General features: G+C 42.1%; 1 protein-coding gene across 1 annotated transcript in view; it reads right to left on the bottom strand.

Moving 5' to 3' along the window:
• FSTL4 (follistatin like 4) overlaps positions 1–25,934 on the bottom strand; it is a 394,347-nt gene that overhangs the window by 294,505 nt on the left and 73,908 nt on the right. The gene's annotated exons all lie outside the window — the stretch shown is intronic.

The raw sequence follows: 25,934 nt of genomic DNA, 5'->3' as shown, positions 1-25,934 counted from the left end.
GCCCCAGGGGGCTCCTGACTCTGCCTGCATGGCTCTGAGGCCCTCCCTGGGGACTGACAAAGGACGAGCAGCCACTCATCACTGACATCTGAATAGACACTGACGTATGTAAGCCAGGTCAAAGGCTTACCTCTGCCCTGAAAGCAATACTCTAGCCTGAAAGCTGCAGCCAGTGACATCATCTCCTACAGCTCATCCCTTTTGCCAGGAAATGCCCATTTCCACACTAACCTTTAATGCCAGGAACCATCATCTCATTTCAGGTTCTCAGTATGAGACATTCTCATCTTTGCCAAATTTGTTTCTTTCATTTTTAAGTTTTGTTTTACCTGCCCTAGTAATTATGTATAATTATGTATATTTCATTATAAGTTACCTCCCACCCTTTTTTGCCTCATTTATGGTTTTGTTGCTTTTTTAAGACAAATTTACATTCGTCATAAAAAATGGAGTGTCCTACAATGGAGGTGTTTCACTTAGGTCTCACGGAGGACCAGTAGCTGTGGGGTGACATAGCACACTTATTTGCCCCCTAGGTTGTTTTGGCCTTTAAGTGACTTAAACACAAAGCACGTGGACGTCTCTGGCAGGTGAACACTGTTACCAGCAGTCTTGCCAGAACTTAATGTGTTTTACTCATTTTTTTCAGGAGGCCAGATCTTGGCTTCATTGGTCATCACAATTGTTTCTTTGTTTTCTATTAATTTCTGTGCTTATCTTTATTATTTTCAAAGCTCTTGAGTTGACTCTTTTGGCTCTTTAATTTGCAACTTTTGTAATTTCCTAACGTTGCATTGAAGGCTATAAAGTTCCCTCCAAGTATCACTTTAGTGGCATCCTATATACTTTGATATGTAATGAACTCATTTTTATTTAGTTCTAAACTTTCAATAATTTTCATTATGACCACTTCTCTGCCTCTGACCCTTGAGTTATTTAGAAGTATATGTACATATACACATATACACACACACAGAGTATATATTTTTAAATTGAAGTAATATTGGTTTACAACATTATATAAGTTTCATGTGTACAACATTATATTTTAGAAGTATATTTTTAAGTTTCTAAATGTATGAACTTGTAGTGGGCTTTTTGTTATTGGTTTATAAATTTATTGCATATTGGTCAAAGACTATGGTCTATCAATTACTTGGTATTTGTAGCTTTTTTGTGGCCTAGAATGTGGTTAATTTTTTGTAATTGTATATGCAAAGGACGTATACCAGGTACACAGTTTTACATATAGTAATTGGATTAAATACATTAATTATAATTTTAAAATACCTGTTTTTTATGAATTTTGGTTTGCTTGACTTACTTTAATGAAATATATGCTAAAATATCCCACCATAATAGAGGATTTGTCAATTTTGTCCTGTAAGTTTCTAGGCTTTGCTTTATGTCTGTTTAGCACCTATGTTAAGTACTTACGGGTTCATGATTGTTATGTCTTCTCAGTGAATTTTTTCTTTTGTCAGTGTGCAGTCAACCCAATGTGTCTGAGTCTTAAAGTACACTTTGATATTAATGCTACTACAAAGTATATTTTTTCTTTTAGTATGTATACCTTTAGTAGTATACCTTTCTCCACAGATTTTGTTTCAAATTTTGTGTCATTATGTTTAGACATGACTCTTAAGTAGCACATCTCTAGATTTTAAAAATTCAATTTGAGAATTGGTATTGACTAACAAATGAGTCTAATTCATTAATAATTATTACTGATATATTCAGACACATTTTTGCCATCTGATTTTGTATATTTATGTATTACTATTTTTATTATTTTATATTGCTGCATTATTATGCTTTTACTTGCTTCATTTTGTCTACTTTCCTGCCTTCTATAGAACTGGTTGAGTGTTATTCAACAAAACTCCTTTTCCACTCTTCTATGTTAGAAATTATATCCCATTTCTATTCTTTTACAGGTTACTCTTAAATTTTTAATATGCATTTTTACATAAAAATCTAAAGTTTATTAAGGCTTATTATCTTCTCAAATAACACAAAGATTATAAAATGCTTTAGTATTGGTCATCACCATCCCCTCTCATCTCATACTGAGTCATCTTATGATTGCTGTTTTTCTATAGTCAATGCTTATATTTACTATATGTTTGCCTATCAGGCTTTTTGCCAGTGATTTTTGTATTCCATTATTGTCTTCCGGGTTCAACCACCTTCCTCCTAGAGTATATCCTTTAGTACTTCTTTCAGAGAGAGTTTGTGAATGGTAACCTCTCATATCTTTGTCATGAAATATCTTTGCCCTCACTATTGAATATAATTCTAAGTTGACTATTTCCCCTCACAATGTGGAAGATATTCACTTGTCTTCTGGCCTCCACTGTTGCTGATGAAAAGTTTGCAATCAGTACTTGTTCCTTTGCAGTTAATCTTTTTTTCCTCTTTGTTTTTTTGTTTTATTTTGTTTTTGGTATTCTGCAGTTCACTGTGATATAACCTGTATTCATCCTGTTCAGGACTTGGTATGCTTCCTCAGCCTAGAAATTTATATCTTTCTTCAATTACAGGAAATTCTTAACCATTATCACTTCCAATGTTTCCTCTCTCCCACTTCCTTTATACTTTCTTTATGGATCTTGCTATTCTCTCTCCCTAAATCTTAATGTCTTTTAACAATATCTCTTAATATATCAAGGTCTTAACATTCTCTCAAGATCTATGTTATATTTTTCAACTTTATGTCCCTGAGTTCTTTTCTGGATAATTTTCCAAGATCTATCTTCCAGTTCAATAATTCTCTCTTTAGCTATGTCTAATGTGCTTTTTAACCCATCCATTGAGTTAACAATTTTAATAACTTAAATTTCTATAAATTCTACTTTTCCAAATTTACCTGTTTTTTCTCTACAATTCTTTCTTTATAATTCTCCTCCCTCTTATTTTACTATTCTAATCATTTCAAACATAAATTTTTAAGTAGTTAATTTTACATTGTTTTATTATCTGAAGATTCTAGAGGGACTAACCCTCCAGTGTGCTGAGTCTGTTAACTCTTCCTCATGGCAAATTACTTCCTTATGATCAGCAATTTTATATTTTCAGGTTTTCTTTTTCCCATGGGAACCCCATATATTCTGGTGTGTAGGTATTCCTTTAAAATGCACTTACACATGTTTCTTCTAGGATCCCTAGTAGTTTTACTGATCTGGGACCTATCTTCAAGTTAATTTCCAAGTTTAGAATTTCAGAACCATGTAAAGAGTATAAATGCAGACCCTCACACTGATGTATGGAGAAAACCTCAGATCACAAATTACTTGCCACTTTCCTGGCCCAGCAGGTAAAATTTTCATAGTCCCTGGAAGTTCTGTTGGTTTTGGCCTTTTGTAGGGGCCTTTTTCTTATGTGCAGGCACACCACACCTGCTGTCCTGGCATGGATGTTAAAACCCCTGCTCCCAACCCTCACTGCTTATGTCTGGATTTGACACTACCCTCTGAAACTGCAGGGTGCCATACAGTGGCTTCCTCACTAATGACTGACTGCCTTGGAGATTTTTTTGTTCATTTTGGCACCTAGGAATTTCCCTTACCTTCATGTTCAACCATGTATTTAGGAAACCAACCAACCAATCTTTTTTCCCAGTTATATTTTAACCAGCATTTATACATGTTTAGAGTGGGGACAGTGGAGAGATATGGTGTCAAGCCAGATCCTTCTATCAGAAGGTGAGTCTTCCAGCCCCTTGCTTGAATATCTGTTTTCTTCTGAGGTTAAAAACCAGCCCACAGCCAATTGTTGCTTACACAAAGTTAAAAGAAAGAAAACTCCAACAGTGAAGCATGGAGCTCTAGCTATGTGCCAGGTACTTTCTGAGCACTTTAGCCATACTGAGATGTGTGATCTCCATGACAGCCCTATGAGATAGCTATTACCATCCATTTTGTAGTTAAAGAAACTGAGGGACAGCAAAGCTACAATACACACAGCAGCTATTTGTTTAACAACATCTAAACAACAGCAGAAAGAAGAAAAGGAAGACATTTCCACTTCCCTAGAGTTGGGATGATGGAGGATTTCATATGTGACACTCTCACAACTACTATCTGCCACTGAGAGCTTAATGCTGGCTTATCCTGCCTAAGATGATACTTGTGGTGCTTTTTTTAAAATTGTGTTGTACAAATGTGTAACTTAATTTCCTTGAAAGTCCCCTGAGCCCAGCATCGCACAGGAGTGAGTTCACTGAATCACTGGTGTTATTACCAATGCATAGAAGATAGTAGCACACATGGACTCTCACACTTGAAACACATTTGCAGACATTTTGGGTACCCTGCCAGCATAGAATATGCCAAGAAGTAGTATTTTTTGAAGACAAAATGTTCAACAACTGCATCCTTAGACCTTATGGAATTCCGAGCATAGATTCTGATCAACTTGGATCTGAATTCCATGAGACTAAATTGTATCTGAAAACTGAAATCCTGATGTCCCTTTGAAGAGCATGGTCTGGCTTATGCACACATTTATTTCCGTTACAACATATAAAAGAAGGTGGCCCGCGGCCTGAGAAAACCCACTGGTGGGACTTCGGCATGAACACAACGTCCCAGCACAGAGAGGCAGCAGACTCGCATGCCAAGGCGTCTGATACAAATGCTTTGATCAGCCTGGAAAGTGAACTGTGTTTTTCTCCTACTCTCAGTCCTGGAACCACGGGTTACATTTAGCAAATATTTTGCCTTGTGAGGCTGCAAACAACTGTCTTTATTCTGAGGCAGAAAACCAAACATATCTGTGTTGAACAAACAAAGAGGAGGGATGATTCCTGCCTTGGCCCGCAGCATCTTGACAGGAATCAGTCCGGGGAACAAACACTGGAATCATTTATGAGAAGGATCAACACAAATGCTGGTCTGATTACAAACTGGCCAGGTCTGAGGGACTGCAGCTCATAGATGTGGGAGACACGTGCTGTTAGTGAGCGAGGCCTGCCCACGCCGCAGTGGGGAAGGGCAAGGGAAAAGACAAGGGCAAGGGCAGGGTAGCTCCCAGCTCTCAGAGAAGCTCTGCAGCTAATTTCCAGGGCTTCCAGGTGACTATGGGTGAAGGAGCAAGTGTGTCAGATGTGGCGGTTACATCTAGAAGGCAGTTTCCCTATTACTGAGGAGAACAAAGCAAAACTGAACATCAATCCTGGGAAGTCTACACATCACCCCCTAAAGCTGGCACATGTGAGGATATCTGTAAGCAGATGAGCAAATAATCCAAATAACTGAGCCTCAAACCTTTGCATAGTAAAACTTGTTTTACTCTAAGTGTGATCATTTTGGATGAATCCCTTCCCTGGGGCATTACACACATCCAGACCTTTTACAAAGAGAGAACTGAATAGCCCCCAGGGCTTTGTGGAGAAGTCAGATCATCCTAGTGAATTAGCAATGATTAGCCCTTGCCCTGCTCACAGGATCGTCCCAGGGCCTAATGAGGTATTGGAGGGAGGTTTGGGCCAACTCTGAGTAAACTGATGACCTTCTGTCCACTTCTGCAGTTTGCTTTTGGGCTGCCATCTGTCCCCTGCACTGTGGCCAGAATCTGCTGCCTCTGGCATCTCCCTTCCTGCATCTAATTGCTCATGGGCTGGGAAACCACATCATCAAGATGGTTAGAATTATGTTTAAAGCAGAAGTTACCAGGCTTTGAATGCTGGGACTGGTTTCTCTTCTCAAGTAATCTTGAGCATTTGCACAGGCTGTGGCCTCAGAATGAGCAGCTCAGGGGTCTTCTGGGTGCCTCTGGGTTCTAAGATGTTCAGAGGGCAGAGGAGGGGAAATGTGCTGTGCAGCAGCTCTGCTGTGGGGAGCAGAAGGACCAATGCCACCTATAGCACATAACTGGAATTCCACCCTCCTGAGCACACATCATGTCTACAACTATGCCTTGAAATCCAAACCCCTCTATACTTAATTTTTAAAAATAGAATGTATTTCTGTGACATAAAGCTGGTGGGTATAGCGTACCTTCTGCAAGTGTGCAAACATTTAAAGAAACAAAGCCAACTTGTAGATTAAAATACAGATTGCTTTTTAAGATGCTAACTTGGGAAGGGAGGACACACTGCCCAGTCCTTTGGTCTGTCACTTGGCACTTTCTCACACTAACGCCTCCACAGCCCAGGTGTGCAGAGGTCTAAGGTCTAAGAGGAAAAGCCACTGTTGATTTAGCTTCTCCTCCGCACCTGGTCATGTGGCCCTCCCACCAAAGAACATTAGAGCCCCCAGACCTGTGTCTTTGGCAAAGACCTACATTTGCTGAATGAGATTCTGAATCAACCCAGGACCCAGGAGAAGAGCATCCTCACTGTCTCTCCAGTGGGATGGAAGCGAAGGTGAGGCCTCAACAGGAAATGCACAGGCAGGCATGGGGAAAAAGGAAATCCTGCACCACCTCTGCCTCAGCCTGCCTGTCACATTAGAGCCATCCCAGAGGAGAGGGGCCCAGGGAGACTAAACTATTGTGACTCTCCCCATCCCAACAGTGCACAGCACTGGTCCACCCTCCCCTGCTCGGGCCTAGCCTTGCTCTGATCCACCGCCTGTGGGACCAGCCAGGATGCCCCCCAAGCCACCCCTCCCAGAGGGAGCTCTTGGTGCCAGCAGCCCTGACCCCACCTTGCTGTCTCTCGCATACCATCCTCCTGCCCCCCTTCTGGTCTTGGAGGCCCCCAACCTAGTCCTCTCCCCTGTCCCTCAGGGCTCCGCCGCCTCCTCTTCCTCCAGGGGCCCTCCCTGCCCACCTCAGCCCCAGGGGATCCTGTCTGCCATGGGTGCATCTCCCTTCCGGGCTGCATTCCCCGAGCTGTGTTGATTCCCCAGAGCCTCTGTGAGTTCAGGGGCTGTACCTGCTCCTACTCCTGGCTCTGGTTCCACAGGAGCAGCACCTCACACCAGACAACCCAGCAGGCGCTCAATAAAAAGCAAGTGAATTGGTGTGGATTGAGTAGGCAGGGAGGGGAGAATGATGGTCATTTATGAAATCTGAAAAAGGCTCCAGAAAGTTGGAAATGGCCTTAAGAGGTATGATATATTATTTGTAAAAGGACAACTTTGATGTACAGTCTATAATGATAAAATCCATTTTTTAAGCTCTTCATTGGAATATAATTGCTTTACAGTGTTGTGCCAGTTTCTGCTGTACACCAAAGTGAAGCAGCTGTATTTATACATATATCCCCATATCCCCTCCCTCCCGTGACTCCCTCCCACTCTCCCTATCCCAGCTTTCTAAGTCATCACCCATCATCAAGTTGATCTCTCTATGTTATGCAGCAACTTCCCACTAGCTATCTATTTTACATTTGGTAGTGTATATATGTCAATGCTACTCTCTCACTTCATCAGTTATTATCAATCTCTGTGTTGCAATTCTTATGAAGCAAGGCCACATGAATAGTGAGCCCTGGGGACAGAAAACTTTCTCAAACATTACTGAAGAAAGAGATGAGAGGATGTGGGATAAACACCAATGGCACTTCTGGAAGCTGTGAAAAGGATGGCTTGGGGTGTCAGTCATCCTGGGGCTGGGTGGCACCTGAGGATTTACCCTGAAGCCTCATTTGCCCAGCGCACTCACTGCTCTGATCAGAGTGTGCCTCTTTGAGGGAGGTGCTGAAAAATATTATGGGAGAGCTGCAGCCTCCCTCACCAGCTCCCCCTTGGTGCCACCAGCAGGTAGGCTGGTGCCATGCCTGCAGACAGACCCTGCAAGTCACAGACAAGCCCAGGGCACAGACCACTTAGTGTGGGCTCAGCAGAAATAGCCTCTGGGTAAATTCTTTCCTGCAAATCTCATTTCTCTAAACCTTTCTCTAAAACCTGGTTTTCTCGGGAGCATCTCCTACTTAAAAAATAAAATTGTACAACCACATTCTATTCTGCCTTGCATTTAAAGAACAAGTTAAAAAAATTAGTGGGCAGAACCAGCAGACCCAGGGTCTCCTTGAGAGCAACAAGTTTGTGCATCTGGGTCTGAATCATGTTCCAGGCTCATCAGAGATGCCAGATGTCAGTGCATTGTGGGCTCCGGCCCTGGTACCAGCACCCCGCCTGCTGCCTTCTTGTGTGTGTGACACTACAGATTCTGGATCCAATAGAGATGCAGCCTGCCCTTTCCTTGGATCAAGGGCACTATGTCCCCCACGACTGGATGTCAGGGAAGAGGCCTGATGAATGGGGATAAGGAACCAGCCTCAGGGCTGCCTGGGCTCGGCCTGAGCAGGGAGCTGAGGCTTCTGCCCTGCCCCTCAGACAAACAACAACAATAATCATATCAGCAGCCATTGCTACCATTTACTGAGCGGGTACCATGAGTTAAGCAGTGTTTCAAGAGCTTTACATTACTTATTCTGGTTTCTATACCTCCTCTATGAAGCAGGCTTTATTAATACCCATCTTATAGGAGAGGAGACTCAAGGAAGGTGACCATCTCAAGGTCACACAGCTACCTAAGTGGCAGAATCAGGACTAGAGATCACATGGGTCTGAGTCCAGAGTGCTAAGCCCTGCTCCATCCTGGGAAAGCTCCTCCTCAGTGGGGAAGGGAAGGTCCTGGATGATCCTGTGGTGAACCCATTACCTCAGAGCTGGACTCAGTGGCAGTGCCTGTGAGGCCTGAATTCGGGGTAGGAGATTTCCATTTTTTTTGTCAACGTGCATCATTCTTGTCTAGAGGAAATGCCTATACAATCACCATGTGGATGTCTGACAGGGAATACAAGAACTCCTCGGATCCCCCAAATTGAGCATGTTCTCACCATGAACAAATCTCACACACACACACAGACACACACACACACACACAGAGTGTGTGTGTGAATGCACTACTTTTACCCACTGGTTATTTTCCAAATATTAAACAACTAGTGTGGCATGAGCAGTGACCAGTCAGAATGGATCCCAGCCATAAATGTCCAGTTCAGACAAATGGTTGCAGTCTGGCTAAACTTCAGCCCTTTTCATGCACACGTTCAAAACTCCACACACAGGAGATCTAAGCAGCTCTTATTCAGTCCTTGTCTAACCTGGTCCTGAGATGGCTGGTTTAAAGCTAGGAAAATAGCTCTAAGATTAACCAGTGGCCAAGTCTTTGCTGAAATCTCTGGAGGGATCTGACCATTTAAACAGAGGTTTCTCTTAGTTACACATGTCACTGGGTCCTGAGGGGGCCTGGGAGGTGTGGTAGAATTCCTCTAGTAAAACAGATGGGAGACTCACTTTGTTGTGGGTGGAAGCAAAAGTCAGACTTCTTGATCAGGGCTATGGGGTTGGAGTTTCCAGGAAAGACTTGCACAAATTATAATTGCCAACTGCTTCTCCAGGTTCACACCCAGGAATAAAACAACCTCCCAAGGTTTCAGTTCAGCTTAAAATTTGCCATTCATAACAGTGACAATGTATCTTTGTTTCAGTGAAGCACGCACTTACGTGATTTTAAATTCCTTTTGTGACTGAGCATGGGATCAACGGATCCATCCCGTGTCAGGGATGTGGGACAGCTGCCAGGACCATGCTGCCCCACACCTCTCTCCCATCCCTTTGAAGTCCTCAAGGCAGCAATGATCCCTAACCAGCCTTATGTCCCATGGCACACAGTTTAGCTTGATAATGGGATCCTGGAAAGGCAGGACCCAAATTCTGCTTTCTCATCTTTTGCTTGACATTCATTTATTCAATCAACCAATATGTATTTAGTGCCCACTCTGCGCAAGTCTTATCTTTACAACTAGACCAGAGGGGCTGCAAAGCATGCTGCCTACTTCTTTCTCATCACCCCTCGTGGACCAGCAGAAGGCTGGGGATGCAGGGGGTGCTTCGTAAATACTTGGAGTGTTGGATAAATATTCGTTCTGCTGTAGGAGTAGAGAGGGGGTTCCAAAGAGCCCACCTTAGGCCCCATTTTAAATTGAAGGGTCTTTTTATCTCACGAGTCTGGCTCTCCATCCTCCTCTTCCCCACCAACATCCCACGTTCACATCTGTGAACTCATGAGACCCTCTCAACGTCCCTGCAAGAGAAGCTGAGCCCTCACTCTGCAGAGAAAGACACGATGTTCATGGTGGGTCTGCTGACTTGTCCTGGTTTCATACACCAACGAGGCTCAGAGCGAACACTGTGGTCACACTGACTGAGTCCTGGTCTTCAGCTTATCACACTGCATGATGCTGCCAGTGAGCAAGATTAAGGAGACCAAGGTTGTGGGTTCAATTCCCTCCTCAGAAGAAGCCCTTCCTCATGCTATCTTTACAGAATGACCCACAACGCAAAGCTGTGAACCCAAAGAGTCCAGGTCAGAGCACATGTGCCTGAAACTTTGCCTCAGTGGCAAGAAAGCCCAGGCTCCTGACTCTGGGGGTGTCGTGGCATCTTGGGGTGCAAAGGTCAGTGTCCAGGAACACAAAATAACAATGGTGTTAATTTTCCAAGCTCACACTCAGAGGCTATTTTACAAATTAGCCATGTTAAAAATAAAACTGATCAACATGTTAACCTTTGAAGATGTAAAGCTGATAAAATAACCAAGCCCATTTCCAAAAAGGACTTCCTTAAATGACTAATTCTCCTTTCTAACCTTTCTGGGTGGAGTAGACGATCATACGATAACTTAGTGTAATTAAATTCTCCAAAGGAAATTGCCCAGAAGAGAACAAACTGGACACACAGTGGGAAGCCATTCAGCTCTCCACGTTCCTGTGAAACACGGACACCAGCAAGATTCATGTTTGCTTCACAAAAACGAGTGCTTTAACTTTTGAATTTGCTTGACATCTAGAGGGGGAGATAAAGGGAGACTCTAAGTGCCGTGTAATTTCAGCCATCACTCACAGTGGGAGATGTGCTCCCAGGGAAGATGAAAAGAGAGGGCAGGCTGAAAATAGGTGGGCATGGAGATGACCCCAGCCTGCACAGATGTACCTCCAGCGGGCAGCAGAGTGGGGTACAGAGGGCACCAGGGAAAGGAAGATGCCCTCCAACCACAACCACATGAGGAAAAATGGGGAGCAATTTGTTACACACTCCTCAATCTTAAGAAAAAAATAAAAAGCAAGAGCAAACTTTCCTTAGCTGATGAGTAGAGCACAAAACTGGTCATGTTTGAAGGATGACGTTCTTTCTTATCACTGCGTCTTGTACCAACCACCTTAATCAGCGCAGGTAGTCAATTGCTACTGAGCCTGACCCAAGAAGAGAGCAGTATGGTCCAGGAGACAGTCCTATTTGGAAGGCAGACAATATACTCAAAATCGGAGGAGGGAAGAAAAGGTGTGAACCGAGGCCATCCAAGGAGGGGCCTTGGGGGCATGGAATCTATTTTTAGGTAATGCAACAAATGAGACAATTCCTTAAAGGGCATCTTTGGAGACTGCGGTTGGCATATTTCTAGAATGTACCCACCCCCAGAGTCTAGGCCCTAATTCCTGGAAGCTGCCAACATATAGAGACCCCACTTCCGTGATCATCATGTATGTTCTATGGCACTGTTATGGGTTGAGTTGTGTCCCTCAAAAAGATTTAAGATGTGGTACATATATACAGTGGAATATTACTCAGCCATTAAAAAGAATGAAATAATGCCATTTGCAGCAACGTGGATGGACCTAGAGACTGTCATACTAAGTCAAGTAAGTCAGACAGAGAAAGACAAATATCATATGATATCCCTTATATGTGGAATCTAGGAAGATGATACAAATGAACTTATTTACAAAACAGAAACAAACTCACAGACTCTGAAAACAAACTTGTGGTTACCAAAGGGGGAAGGTAGGGGGAGGGATAAATTAGCAGTCTTGGATTAATATATATACCCTACTGTATATGAAACTGATAATCAGCAAGGGCCTCCTGCATAGCACAGGGAACTCTATGATATTCTGTAATAACCTATATGGAAACAGAATCTGAAAAAGAATGGAGATATATATATATGTGTGTGTGTGTATATATATATATATATATATATATGTATAACTGAACCACTTTTCAGTACACCTGAAACTGACACAACATTGTAAATCAACTATACCCCAATATAAAATAAAAATTAAAAAAAAAAAAGATTTGTTGAAGTCCTAATCCCTGGTACCTGCGAATGTGACTAATTGGAAACAGGGTCTTTGCAGGTATAATCAAGTAAGATGGTGTCATTAGGGTGAACCCTAATCTAACCTGACTGGTGTCTTTATAAGAAGTGGGTAATGTGAACATGGACACACACGCAGAGGAGAACACAGATACAGAGGGAAGACAGTTATGTGAAGATGGAGTCAGATATCGGAGTTGTGCCACCGCAAGCCAAGGAATGCCTCGGTACCAGAAGCTGGAAGACGCAAGGAAAGATCCTCTCCTAGAGGCTTTGAAGGGAGAATGGCTCTGCTGACACCTTGATTTTGGACTTCTAGCATCTAGAACTGTGAGAATAAATTTCCAATGTTTTAAGCTATCCAGTTGCTGGTACTTTGTTACAGCAGTCCTAGGAAACCAAGACAGGAACAGTTAACCTTAAGAAGGGTGGATTCTCTGGTTGGTACTGATCTAATGGCACCATTCCTTAAAGGCAGAGAGTTGTCTATGGCTGGTGGCAGAAGGTCAGAGGTTCCAAGTGTGAGAAGAACTCAATGTTCTGTTGCTGACGTAAGTATGGAGGGGCCACATGAGAAGGAATGCAAGTGACCTCTAGGAGCAGGGTGGCCCCGAGCTGACAGCCAGCAAGAAGTCAGGGGTCTCAGTCCCACTTTTATAAGGAAATGAATTCTGCCAACAACATGAAGGAGCTTGGAAATGGGTTTTTTCTCCAGAGCCTCCAGACAAGAACCCAGCCTGGCCAACCCCTTGACTTGGGCCTTGCGAGAGCCTAAGCTGAGAACTCAGCTGGGCCAAGGTGGACCCCTGACCTAGAGAAACCTTGAGATAATAGGTTCGTGTTGTTTCAAGTTGCTAAGTATGTGATCTGTTATGGCAGCAACAGAGAACTGATACAGAGACCGAAGAAGTTCACTATATCAACATGTCACTTGCTTACTCCCTCTTTAGCAGAAGGGGCTGGTAATTTAGAACAAAATCAGAGACTTTCAGGAGAAATACCAAAGCCATCACTCTCCTTCTCAGATCCCAATGGAAATAACCCATAAAATAGCATTAGAAATAAAGATGGTTATAAACAGTGGTGTGCTGGTAAATGTTTAATAACTAGCTCTCCAGGAAGGGGAAGGGGAAAAAAAAAAAAAAAAGCCCTAGTTTGTAGCATTTGCCAATTTCCATGGTGAGAGTGTTTCTATGATGGCCAATTTTAAACAACTGGCTCACAAAATTCCTGAAAATTTAATAAAATCTCTCCTGAACCAAAAGAGCTGGCTTCAGTACTCCACTTTGATTCACAAAGCAGAATGGACAGAAGTTATCTTGAAGGAACGCAGATGGGCTTGGCCTGAAGGAGCTGAAGAGGCCCAACCCAGGGCAACCACCCTCCTATGGAAGAGCTCAAAGGCCCTGTCCTAGGCCTTCTTCTCTGCAGACTCTACCCACAGGCCCTGGACATGTTCAGCCAATCATGGCTTCTTTTGCCACCCACATTCTGATGACCCCCAAACCTTTATGTTCAGCCCAGAGCCCTCTGCTGCATTTCAGTCCTACCTGGCCGATAGCCTGTGTGCTGTCTCCTCTCCCACAGGCACATCCAGCTTGGCATGTCTAAACCAGAGTCCGTTATCTACCCCCCAAATCCTGGTCTTCCCCCAGGGTTCCCGTGTCAGCATCCAGTGCCTCTACCCAGTTGCAAAAGGCAGGAATCCAGGAAGCATCCTTGCTGCCTCTCTTTCTTGCTTTCCATATCTAGTCACCATATCTGATCAACGCATTCCTCAAAGGAAATAACAGGTAGACTCCACCCACTTCTCACATCTCTGCTGTCATTCTACTTCAAAGCACTGGCATTGCTCTTGTAGATTACTGTACTAGCCTCCTAACTCAACTTCTCACAGCTACCCCAGAGTCCCCACTCTTTGCAACAGAATAATCCTTTAAAACTGTAAATCTTATCAAGTCTCATGCCTGATTAAATGCCATGATGGCTTACCACTGCTCTTAAGATAAACCCAACATCCCTAACTGGGGCTCTGAGTGATCTGGTCCCTGCCTGCCTCTCCTGTGACATCCTGTGCCACCCACTCCCTCACTCTCTCAGCTACACCAGCTGCTCTCAGCTCTCCCGGCTGCTCTCAGCTCCCTCGGAGCTCTTGTCTCCCTCCCGCTCCCCCATGGGCTCTTTGCTTTGACAGCAATGCTTGCTCAGCTGTCAGCTCTTAGCCTTCATGCCACTTCCTCGGGGAAGCCTTCCTGATACCCAGACTAGGTCAGGTGCCCACAGTCTTTCTCCTTAATTGCTCTTATCACGGTTGTAATCAAATGATGATTGGGGCAGTTCTTTGTTTAATGCCCACTCAATGAGGGCTGGTCCAGGGGGCCCAGTCATTGCTGTATCCTCACAGTACCACTATGACTTCTTCATGGAGAGATGCAGAATACGTATTTTTAATAACAACAAATGAAAAATGTAGTGTTAAGTGAAAAGAATCAGGTTACAGAGTATAATGTACAGGAAGATCCCAGTTTTGTGGAAACAACATAAATGCTTTCAGAGAGAATAAGTGGGATACAAATCAGAATGATCACAAAGACGATCTCTGGGTGGTGGGAATACAAGTAATTTTTGCCTCCCTGTCTGCAAATATCCTTTTTATTTATTTATTTATTACAAAGGACGTTCTGTTATTATAATCAGGAAATAAAAGCTTTGAAGGGTATTGTTTTTAAATATAAGAACACAGCAGAATGGGAATGGTGTCTGAAGTTAAAGAACGAAGGAGGGTCCTGACATTCTCCTCTGTCTCTGGTCCCCAGCAGGTCTCTGAACCAGTGAGCATCCCCACAGCACACCCTGGGCAATAGCCGGTTCTCACAGGCTGCCTCTATGTACTAGAAGTTCCTAGCCCTATTGAGAACCTAAGACAAGATTTTCTCCCTGAAGTCTGTCTAGCCCAGAAGACAAACAGAGAAGAAATGCCCATCTTTGCAGTTCCTTTTTAATCAAAGCCCAGGGGAGATTCCTGGCCATTAAGCAGGATTTTTATTTCCATTGGGATGAAGATATTTTAGAATAAATTCTCTCTTATTCCTTAGAATGAATTTTTAAAAGAGGGGATGCATTCCCTATAGCTGCTGATTTTTTTTTTTTTTGAGTGGATGAGAAACTGCGACTCTAACATCTACGTGATAAATTAAGGTTCCTACTAGCAGATGAAGCAATGGAAGGTTGTTTATAACATTAATACTCCCGAGGCCTGAAATCACAGCATCAGGGCTGCATATCAACGTCTGGCAGAAACAAATCAGTTGCAAGATAAAATCCAATAAACTACATCTCTTCTCAACCCCCATCAAAAATACCCATCCCACTTGCTTGGGAATATATTCTTCAAGTAGGTTTATTTCAGGCAAGACAATTGCAAAATCCCAGAGAGTGGGCAAGGGGTTACCTACCAATCCCAACAAGGTGAGGTCTCTTTGGAGGCGGCGGGGGAAGGACCTTTAACTTCGGGGAGTCCTCATTGCATGCAATATCGTTAAAGTTGTCACCCAAACCCACGTCTTAGAGAAAAAGCTGACAATTAGTTGATAAAAAATAAAGGCTGTGTCAATTCATTTGGTTTCCTAAGGACTTGTGACATGGCAGAAGTATGCTTTTACCTAGTTATAAAGTTTTAGTCCAGGTGTACCCCCAACTCTACCTAACAGAGAGTCTGCGGAGCCAAAGGTAAGAGGCGTGCGTGACAAGCTGCCAACCTTGCGGCAGGTAAAGTAAGTGCAGAGGGTACCGGTGTGTTACTATCAGCTTCCTACCCATTAGCACAGGGGAGCTGACTCCATCAGCTTGTCACCCTGCCAAGTCAACAGCTCAACCCTGAAGGGACGAGGGAAGGGACAGGTGAGAGCTGATGAGCAGGGAGGGAAAGAAGAAAGAATGGAAACTCAACTGGGCAGGATGAAAATTCTGGCTTCTGATTCACCACTGACTGGTAGTTCACACAACCGCTAATCACGCTTGATCTGTTTACTCACCTGTGTGATGGAGGTGTTATCCACCCACTGTTGCTGTGAGAGTAGATGTGACAGAAACATTCCATGGACTTGAGGGCCAAGGCAGGGCATAAACAAAGGTGAGAAGCAGGTTGAAAGCAGAGTTGTTTAAAAGTCTATCTCTGCTCTAGAGGCCAGAACAGTGCCTGGCACAAATGGGGTCATTCAATAAATATTTGTTGGAGAAATGGCTAGCCGAATAAACAAAAAATAGCAAGTATTTCTGCAAGATTCATCTGAAATAAATTAGACTGGGAATTTAAAAAGCAGGTAATACGAAAAAAAAATTCGTAATACAAATGAACAATGCAGTGTGCTGTTCCAGTTCTTTATAGTTTCCCCCAATGAGGCTGCAAAGAGCTTGGGCCCAGTGGGTCATTTCTGCAGGTCGATCGGAAGGCTGCTTTGGAACTAGCTCAGCAACTGCCTTCCCCATCTCAGTGATCTAATGCTCTCTTTTGTAAATAACTGCAACTCATTTATGAAAACAAAAACTCTGGCAATGATTTTCAAAATGCAGGTATTTTCCCGCCACCCTATTTATTACACGGCCATCCCCATGTAGAAGCCTCCTTCAGACCATGGGAAAGCTGCCCCCTGCAGTGGCGGGGGAGCCTTCCTCTGTGGTTATGCCATGGCCACAGGGCTGCTGCATGCTCCCACCACCCCCCCTCCGCCCCCCGCAAGCCTCCCCTCCTCTTGGTTTCCAGACTCTTCTAGGACAGAGCTCTCCCCTCCTTTTCACACACAACAGAGACCTGGCCAACCTATCTGTTCCTCATTTCCACGTTCTGTTTTGATCTTTCTTTTCCTGATTTCCTCTCCTCTGATTCTTTATCAAAGGGGAGCACTGGCCATCCCTGTGCCTACCTCCTCCTTCCTCATTACCACACCCTGAATACCCTCACAGAGACGTGAATCACTCAGCAAGCACACTTCATCCTGAGGAGACCTTTTAAGGGGCTGGACCACTGAGTGCTTGCTCTCGCTATTCAAACGGTTGTTGCACTCAGCCCCGGAATATGGCTGTAGGAGCTTTCACTCATTTTCTTCTGGAAATGATTCATTTCATAACAACAGAGTCCTTCAGTGCAGGACTGCAATAGCATCTTGGTAGCTAAAGACTTTGAGTGTTTCATTATGGATAATGGGCCTAATACAATAATGTATGTAAGCAACAGGAAAAGAGAAAAGACACCAAGCCAGCTGTGAAGCCGTGTGGTGTGCCAGTCCTGCCTCTCCTGCTGCCCTGGGCAGCGCCCACTGGCCGAAGGCCTTGACCTTGCAGCACCTACTCTGAACCTGGACAAGGACCTCAGAGGACATGTCAAATGCCTACGAGGCTCTGGGGACAAATGTCTGGCCCAAGTCCCAGATGTTAGACTCCATATACAGAGAGCAGGCAAAAAATCTGGCCCACTCACTCATACTTCAAAATCGTAGCTGAAGTCTGAGGGTCCACTGTATGCGAGGCCCTGTGCCAAGGTATTTATATATGTTATCTCCTTTAGTCCTATGAGGCAGGCATGAGTTTTATCCCCATTTTACAGTTGAGGGAACTGAGTCAGTGTGGTTCACCAACTGGTCGAAGGCCATAGAGTTAAATGGCGCAGCTGGACCATGCAGCCTAGTTTGCCAGACCCCCAGTGCTGAACTCCTACCAATACCTCGTACACAACGGTTCTGTACAAAACAACTTGTTAGCATCATACATTAACAAAAGCCACTGACCCCAAAAGACCACTGACCCCAAAAGACCAAGTGGTAAGTCAAATGAGATTCTGCCCGTTTCTCTATAAAATACTACCATTCCAATGCCAAGGGCTGTGCCTGAATATTCCCGGGTTGGGCTATAAGCTCACGTGGACCAGATGGGACCTTCCTGTCAGCTCCCCATGATGAGTTTATGACTCTGGAGTTCATTGCTGTACCTACCCAGCGATGCGCCCGGCGCTCCCCAAGAACAGGCCACACAGGCCTTCAGGAAGATCAATTTTTTTCCCGGCAGAAGGAAAAACCACAGATTCAGCTCCCTACCCAGATTTTTATCTCCTGCTCCAAGAGAATTGGGAGAAAACAAAACATTTTAAAGGCAAATGGGAACAAAATTTAGTGTGTATGTTATGGAGGGTGCTGCCTTCATGCAGCCCCAGGGAGATCTTTCTGGAAGGCAGAAAGCTCTGTGTTTCTGTCCTCCTGCCTCTGCCAGAGTTACAGAATGGACCCAAGAGCAAGGTCAGAGCGGAAGCTGCATCTCACTATAGGCAGCCTCTGCTGTCCATCTCCTCTGGCCCCAGAACCCATCTGTGAAATGGGGATGTGAAAGCCAGCTACCCACCAAAGGTTTCAGTACAGCCCTGGGGGTAGCAGCCTTTTAGAAGCCACTCCTACAATGCCCCTGTAGCAATTAGTGCTTCTGCTGCTAGGTTATCTCTCAGGCCCACATTCTAGAGGTGTTGTGAATCAGTGCCTGGGCCTAGGATGTATCCCCTGAGTTGCATCAAGGTCAGAGACTGCACCTTCAAGGACAGCTCAAACACAGCCATGCCAGCAGTGGGCCAGGCTCCTCTGGACTCCCGCAGGCTAGGCTGGCATCTCTGTGAAGCACAGGTGGTCTACCAAGGGCCTGCATCCCTAACACAGGACATGATTGGAAGCCTGAGATGCCCAGCATCATCTGCTGGTGGAGTGGCATGTGATCTTTTCCTTTCAAACCAGATCCTTGAGGACAAGAGTCTAGAATTATGCATTTATGCCACAGCCCCTCCTTCCCTGTAGCGAGCACAGTGACACTGGTCCTGTCGTTCACTGTTCTTACCACACCTGCAGCCCCTTTGAAGGAGAACTATCTCAACCGCAGACCCAGCTAAAAGGGTAGCACTAGGCAGCCACATTTGGTACCCCATGCCTTCCCATGACCACAGCTGACTGGAGCAGGGAGCACACATGACCCACAGGCAGCAAATGCAAAGACTCTCCAGTGACATATCCCAAGAGATGAGCTGAACCAACTACAGTCTCTGTTTTAGGAATGTAAACTGAAAAAAACAGCAACGGCATGAACCAGCTTGCCCTGGATCTGAGACTCAGAGGAGGCACCAATATAGGTCTTGAGGGAGCCTGGAACTCAGAAGGGTCTGAGCAGATCTCAGTTACGAGGAAGCAGAAGTCATGAGGCAGAGAAAAGTTTCAGGGCAGAGGGGATGTGGCCAGCTGGCAGTGGCAGTGATGGGGTGAAGTAAGACAACGTGGGGGAGAAGTGAAGATGGAACCGAGTTTCATTCCAGGTGGAGTGATGGTGAAGAGGAGGAACCACAGCCGCACAGGTCGTGGGAGCGAGGCTCTGTGGATGCACTTCCAGCTTCTGCATCTCTACCAAGTCTGCAGTTTTCTGCATTCTGCAAGATCCTCACCTCTCCCCTTTCCCCTCATGTAACCTCAGAGTAACTTCACTCTTCAGGCTTAACTAAGAAAGATTAGATGCCAAAGATGCCTGTGAGAAGAGCTGCGGAGCCCACACTGGGCAAGGGTGTTACTCCCTCCTCCAAAGCCCCAGGCCCACAGCCCTTGTCCTGTTGCCCCTGGCTCAGCCCTTCTTACCCAGGTCCCGTCATCTCTCTCTCTCTCTCTCTGCCACACACAGTTTAGCACACGCTGAAACTTGACTCTGACCACACAGGTGTCCCCACAGCTCACAGGCTTCTATTCTGGACCCTCCATAAAGATAGGTGACTGGCGAACGATTCTGGTAATGAACAAACATGTAAGGAAGAAAGATCTGTGGTCTTAGTGAGGGGGCTTGGATCTCAACTGGACTGGACACTTGGAGCTTAAAATATGCTACTATTCAATATGTTTTTTCAATTTAGTTTTTAACAGAAAGATCGGACACAGAATAACGCCTGCTTCTCCCCAGAATTTGATACATTAGATTTTTACATACATATCACTCAATTATATTGTTACAGATCCTCAACAGTACTTCAGGAAGCATGTTTGTGTTTTTAAATCTATTTCACTCTGTATCATAAATCATGCATTATGTGCTGCAAAAAGATAAACATGTACATTCACACACACACACACTTAGATACTATATACTCAGGAAGAAGAGGAATAGGTCTGGCACTGATGCTGCCAGTAGCCTTAGCTGCCAACACAGACAGAATTAGATTAAACGGGTGATGCGAAGAAAGTGGATAAGATTTTCTACCATCTCATAGACCTCCTTCAGGGAGATGCACCTTGGAAAAGGCATTTCGCTTTGATGTTGCTGAGTCCTAAACTTTAAGTGTGCCATACACATACACACTTATGTATATACACATATATATGCATATATAGACATACACACATACATAAATACATATATATGTTTTCACATCATACATATTCTAACAGGGCAGAACTGTTTCTTTCCATAAATAAACATGACTATTATATGGGACAAAAGTTAAATTGTGTCCTCTGGCCGGAGAGAATAAGGCTTACCACTAGAACAAGCAGTGATTACACTGAATTCATTTTGACACAGGCGTGAGAGCAGAGATCCTAGTGGCAGTACATTCTGTGAATACAGTTTGTTCTGTGCCTATCCATATGTCCAGTGTGTCAGAGGTGCAGCCAGTGGGGCTAAAAGATACACTGGGTTAAACATTCGTCATGAGCTGAATTCCTCCTATGACCTGCAGATGAGACTTGATTCTAGTGAGTCTGCGTTCAGCAGCCCACATAGACAGACAAGGACAAGAGCATCTAAACACCCTGTCTATTGGCAAACAAGGAATGGAAATGGGTCATTATTTCAATGAGCAAAGAATTTAAACCTAAGAGGAGACTTAGGGCAAAGGACTAGGGATGAGTGGGGGTGGAATCTGCACATCGAGAGAATATCTTCCTGAAGAGTCATATCAGAAAATGGTCAATTATTAGGATTCAGAAGAAAATTTAGGAAAACGCTGCACCCCAGGAGAATTTGGGAAGTCACTGTTTCTTGAGAGAGAAGCAGAAATTCATAGAGAAGAGGAATGCATAAAAAGACAAGAGAATGAATCAACTCAGCAGAAAAGGATGGAGGGACAACATGAGGAAATCTAATGTGAGGTAGCTCAGAAAAAGGGAGATTTTAAGAGGCAGAAAATGAATTTGCATAATTAACACCCATATAGGAGCCAGTAAAAAGCAGAACTGAAGTGGTTCAAAACTAAATCAGTGATGCAGAAGACGAACTTCAGATGCTTTCCCAAAGCAAAGAGAAAGAGGACAGGTGGGTAGGGCAGGCAATAGAGAGCTATATACACAGATAAGTCAGAAGACAAATCAGAATGAATAATTAAGATATAGTTGAAGAAAATTTTCCTAAAGATCAAAGCCCAGATTAAAAATGTTCACCATTTTCCAGAAGAAAAAAAATGATAAGAAATATATAACTATATTTATCTAAACAAAACATGTAAGTAACAAAAATAAAGTACAAGTGGTTCTAGCATTGTAATAAGAAAAAAGAACAACGATGAACAGATTTTCTGCAAGAAAATAAAATCAGGCCTCTCTTAGATTTTTATTCTGGAACACAGTTTTTATTCTGGAAGGTGATGGAGCAATGTCTATGTAGTTGAAAGGGAAAATAATTTTATTTTTATTTAAGAAGTATAACCAGGAAAGCTGTTTCATGTATAAAAGTATTACATTCTTGGATATGCAACATTTCAGATGACAGAATACTCATGCACTCTTCCTTCAAGAGCATTGTTTGAAAATACAGTATTAATACAACTAACCCAGGAGAAGTTAATATCTCCTGAAACTATAAAAGGACCCTTAATAAGCCATGCAAATAAACAATAAATAAATCAAAATAAATGCTATTATGTTGGTTGATAAGCTGAAAAAAACTCAACATATTTTTTACTGAAGTATAATTTACAATATTATATTAGTTTCAGGTGTACAACATAGTGTTCCAATATTTTTATAGATTATACTCCATTTAAAGTTATTATAAAATATTGGCTATATTCCCTGCACTGTACATTACATTCTTGTATCTTATTTTATACCTAGTAGTTTGTACCTCTTAATCCCCTTGCCTGTTGTGCCCCTCCCCCTTTCCACACTGTTAACCACTAGTTTGTTTCTCCTTATCTGTGAGTCTGTTTCGGTTTTGTTACATTAATTCATTTTATTTTTTAGATTTTACATATAAGTGAAAACATACAGTATCTGTGTTTCTCTGTCTAACTTATTTCACTAAGCATAATACCCCTCCAGGTCCATCCATGTTGTTGCAAATAGCAAAATGTTATTCCTTTTGATGGCTGAGTAATATTTCATTGTATGTATGTATGTGTGTATATGTACACACACACAGCCATATTCTTTATCCATTCATTTATTGGTGGATATTTAGGTTGCTTCTATATCTTGATTTTGTAAATAATGATGCTATGAACATTGGGGTGTATGTATCTTTTCAAATTAGTGCTTTTGCATTCTTTGGGTATATACCCAGGAGTGGAATTGCTGGATCATATGGTAGTTCTATTCTTAATTTTGGGGGAACCTTCATATTGTTTTCCATAGTGACTATACCAATTTATATTCTCACCAACAGTATACTAGGGTTCCCTGTTATCCACATCTTCACCAACAGTTATTATTTGTTGTCTTTTTGACGATAGCCATTTTGACAGATGTGAGATGATATCTCATTGTGGTTTTGATTTGCGTTTCCCTTATGATGAGTGATGTTGAGCATCTTTTCAAGTGTCTGTTGGCCATCTTTATGCCTTCTTTGGAAAAATACCTGTTCAGGTCTTCTACCCATTTTTAATCAGATTATTTATTTTGTTTTGTTTTCCATATTGAGTTTTATAAGTTCCTTCTATGTTTTGAATATTAACCCCTTATCTAATATGTTATTTGCAAGTATCTTCTCCCATTCAGTAGGCTGTCTTTTTGTTTATTGATAGTTTCCTTCCCTGTGCAAAAAGCATTTGATTTTGATTAGGTCCCACTTACTTTTGCCTTTGTTTCCCTTGCATGAGGAGACAGATCCAAAAAAATATTACTAAGACCTATGTCAAAGAGTGTACTGCCTATGCTTTCTTATAGAAGTTTTATGATTTCCAGTCTTACATTTAGGTTTAGATCTTTAATCCACTTTGAGTTTATTTTTGTATATAGTATGAGAAAATGTTCTAATTTCATTCTTTACATGCAGCTGTCCAGTTTTCCCAACACCATTTACTGAAGAAACTATCTTTTCCTATGGTATATTCTTGCCTCCTGTGTCTTAGATTAACCATATATATGTGGGTTTATTTCTGGGCTCTATATTCTATTTCACTGATCTCTGTGACTGTTTTTGTGCCAGTACCATACTGTTTTGATTACTGTAGCTTCATAGTATAGCCTGAAGTCAAGGTGCATGGTACTTCTGGCTTTGTTCTTTTTCCTCAAGACTATTTTGGCTATTTAGGGTCTTTTGTGGTTCCATACAAATTTTAGGATTATTTGTTCTAGTTCTGTGAAAAATGTCATGAGTATTTTAAAAGAGATTACATTAAATCTATAGATTGCTTTGGGTATTACAGGCATTTTAACAATATTAATTCTTCCAATTCATGAACACACAATATCTTTCCATTTAGTTGTGTCATCCTCAATTTCCTTCATCAATGTCAATATTTTTTTTAAGAAAAGACTTCAAAAATTTTAAAAATTGATTTGGCTCTAAATCCCTAATAATAATAGAAACTAAAAAGTCATACAGTGGTAGGGAAAGAAATTAGAAACAGGAGGGTAGAAGTTTACTAAAACGAGTTACTATTGAAATTCAAAAGACATTGTTTCAATGGACTCAAGAGTTAGAGAAAGATGGATTTAGGGTGCTTCAAAATATTTAAATATGGGAGATTTAAGAACAGGGAACAAACTGATGACAGGGTGGAGAAAAGGGAATCCTTGTGCAATGTTGGTGGGAATATAAACTGGTGCAGCCACTATGGAAAACAGTATGTAGGTACCTCAAAAAAATTAAAAATAGAAGTAGCATATGATCTAGCAATCCCAATTCTGAGTATATATCCAAAGAAATAGAAATCAGGATCTCATAGAGATGTCTATACTCCCATGTCCATTGCATCACTATTCACAATAGATAATATATGGAAATAACCTATGTGTCTGTCAATGGATGAATGGACAATGAAGATGTGGTGTGCACAATGATATACACAATGGAATATTATTCAGCCATGAGAAAGAAGGAAATCCTGTAGTTTTCAGAAAAACTTGGGTGAATCTCGAGGACATTATGCTAAGTGAAAGAAGTCAGACAAAGAAAGACAAATGCTGTATGATATCACTTTCATGTGGAATCTAAAAAAGCTGAACTCAGAGAAACAATGAGCATAGTGGTGGTTACCAGGGATGGGAGGTGGCAGTAGAGGAAACCAGTAGATATTCGTCAAAGGGCACAAACTTTCAGTTGTAAGATTAACAAGTTCTGGGGATCTAATGTAAAGCATGGTGATTATAGCTAATAATACTGTATTATATACTTGAAAGGCGCTTAAAGAGAAGATCTTGAATGTTCTCACCACAAAAAAAGAAATGCTAATTATGTGATATGATGGAGGTGTTAACTAATACTATGTTGGTAACCATTTTGCAATATATAAATGTACCAAATCAACGTGTTGTACACTTTAAACTTACCAATGTTATATGTCAATTATATCATAATAAAACTGGGGAAGAAAGTTACATCGTGGATGAGCATAGAAAGATTAGAAAGATGTTCAATTCTTACTGGTAATTGGGAATAAAAACTTACCAAAAAATACAAAATAAAACACTAAAACATGATAATGAAATAATGATAGTTAATTGAGTAAAATATATCAAAAACAAAAGAAGCATAAATTCAGAAAACTAAATAAGCTGAAAGAAGTTAATTCCAACCATAACACATATAATAAGTAGATTAAATACTCTTGTTTTAAAATAAAAGACTTGATTAGCTCAACAAATAACACCTGGTATCTTTTTTAAATAAGAAAAACATAGAAAACAAAGATTAAAGGATGAACAAATAAAAACCAATGCTTAGAACATGGTATGTGCTCAGTAAATATTTGCTTGGTAAATGAATAACAGAAAAACCAATTTACAAAAAAGTAAGGTTCGTAATAGTAACATCAGACATAGAGTAGATACAGTGGCAAATAGTGTTTAACAGTTCAGTACTTTGAGGAAAAAAAAAAAAGAATTTCTCAGCTCTTTACAAAATGAGTGGTCACTGATACAAACATGGGAAATAAAACATAAAAACTGAAAACTACAGCTCTATTTTATGAAAATGTATGCAAAGGAAAAACCCTAAGTAACACATCATGACCAAGGAGCACTAAGTCTAGGAATTTGGTGATTATTTGGGGGGAATGAATTTCATACATGACAATAATAGTAGTAACAGCTAATAGCCAATATTTACTGAAGAACTATTTTCCTGATTTAAAGGTGAGGAAACCAAGACACAAAAAAATTAAGTATTTTGTCCAAAACCCCACATCCAGTGAATGGAGATGCCAGAATCTGTACCCAGGAGTTTAGATCCAGAACTCACACTCTTTACCTCTTTGCCAACATACTGAGAGTCCGAAAGTAAGAAACCACTTCATAGATGTAGAAAAGATAGCTGACGAAGTTTCAAAGTCATTCCTAATGTAAAGCTCCAACTGAAAAGTAGGAATATGATGC

Source organism: Hippopotamus amphibius, chromosome 1 (genome assembly GCF_030028045.1).
Source record: "Hippopotamus amphibius kiboko isolate mHipAmp2 chromosome 1, mHipAmp2.hap2, whole genome shotgun sequence".
Taxonomy (NCBI): Eukaryota; Metazoa; Chordata; class Mammalia; order Artiodactyla; family Hippopotamidae; genus Hippopotamus; species Hippopotamus amphibius.
The sequence above is the reverse complement of the archived record's forward strand: the minus strand, read 5'-3'. Positions and strand labels throughout refer to the sequence as shown.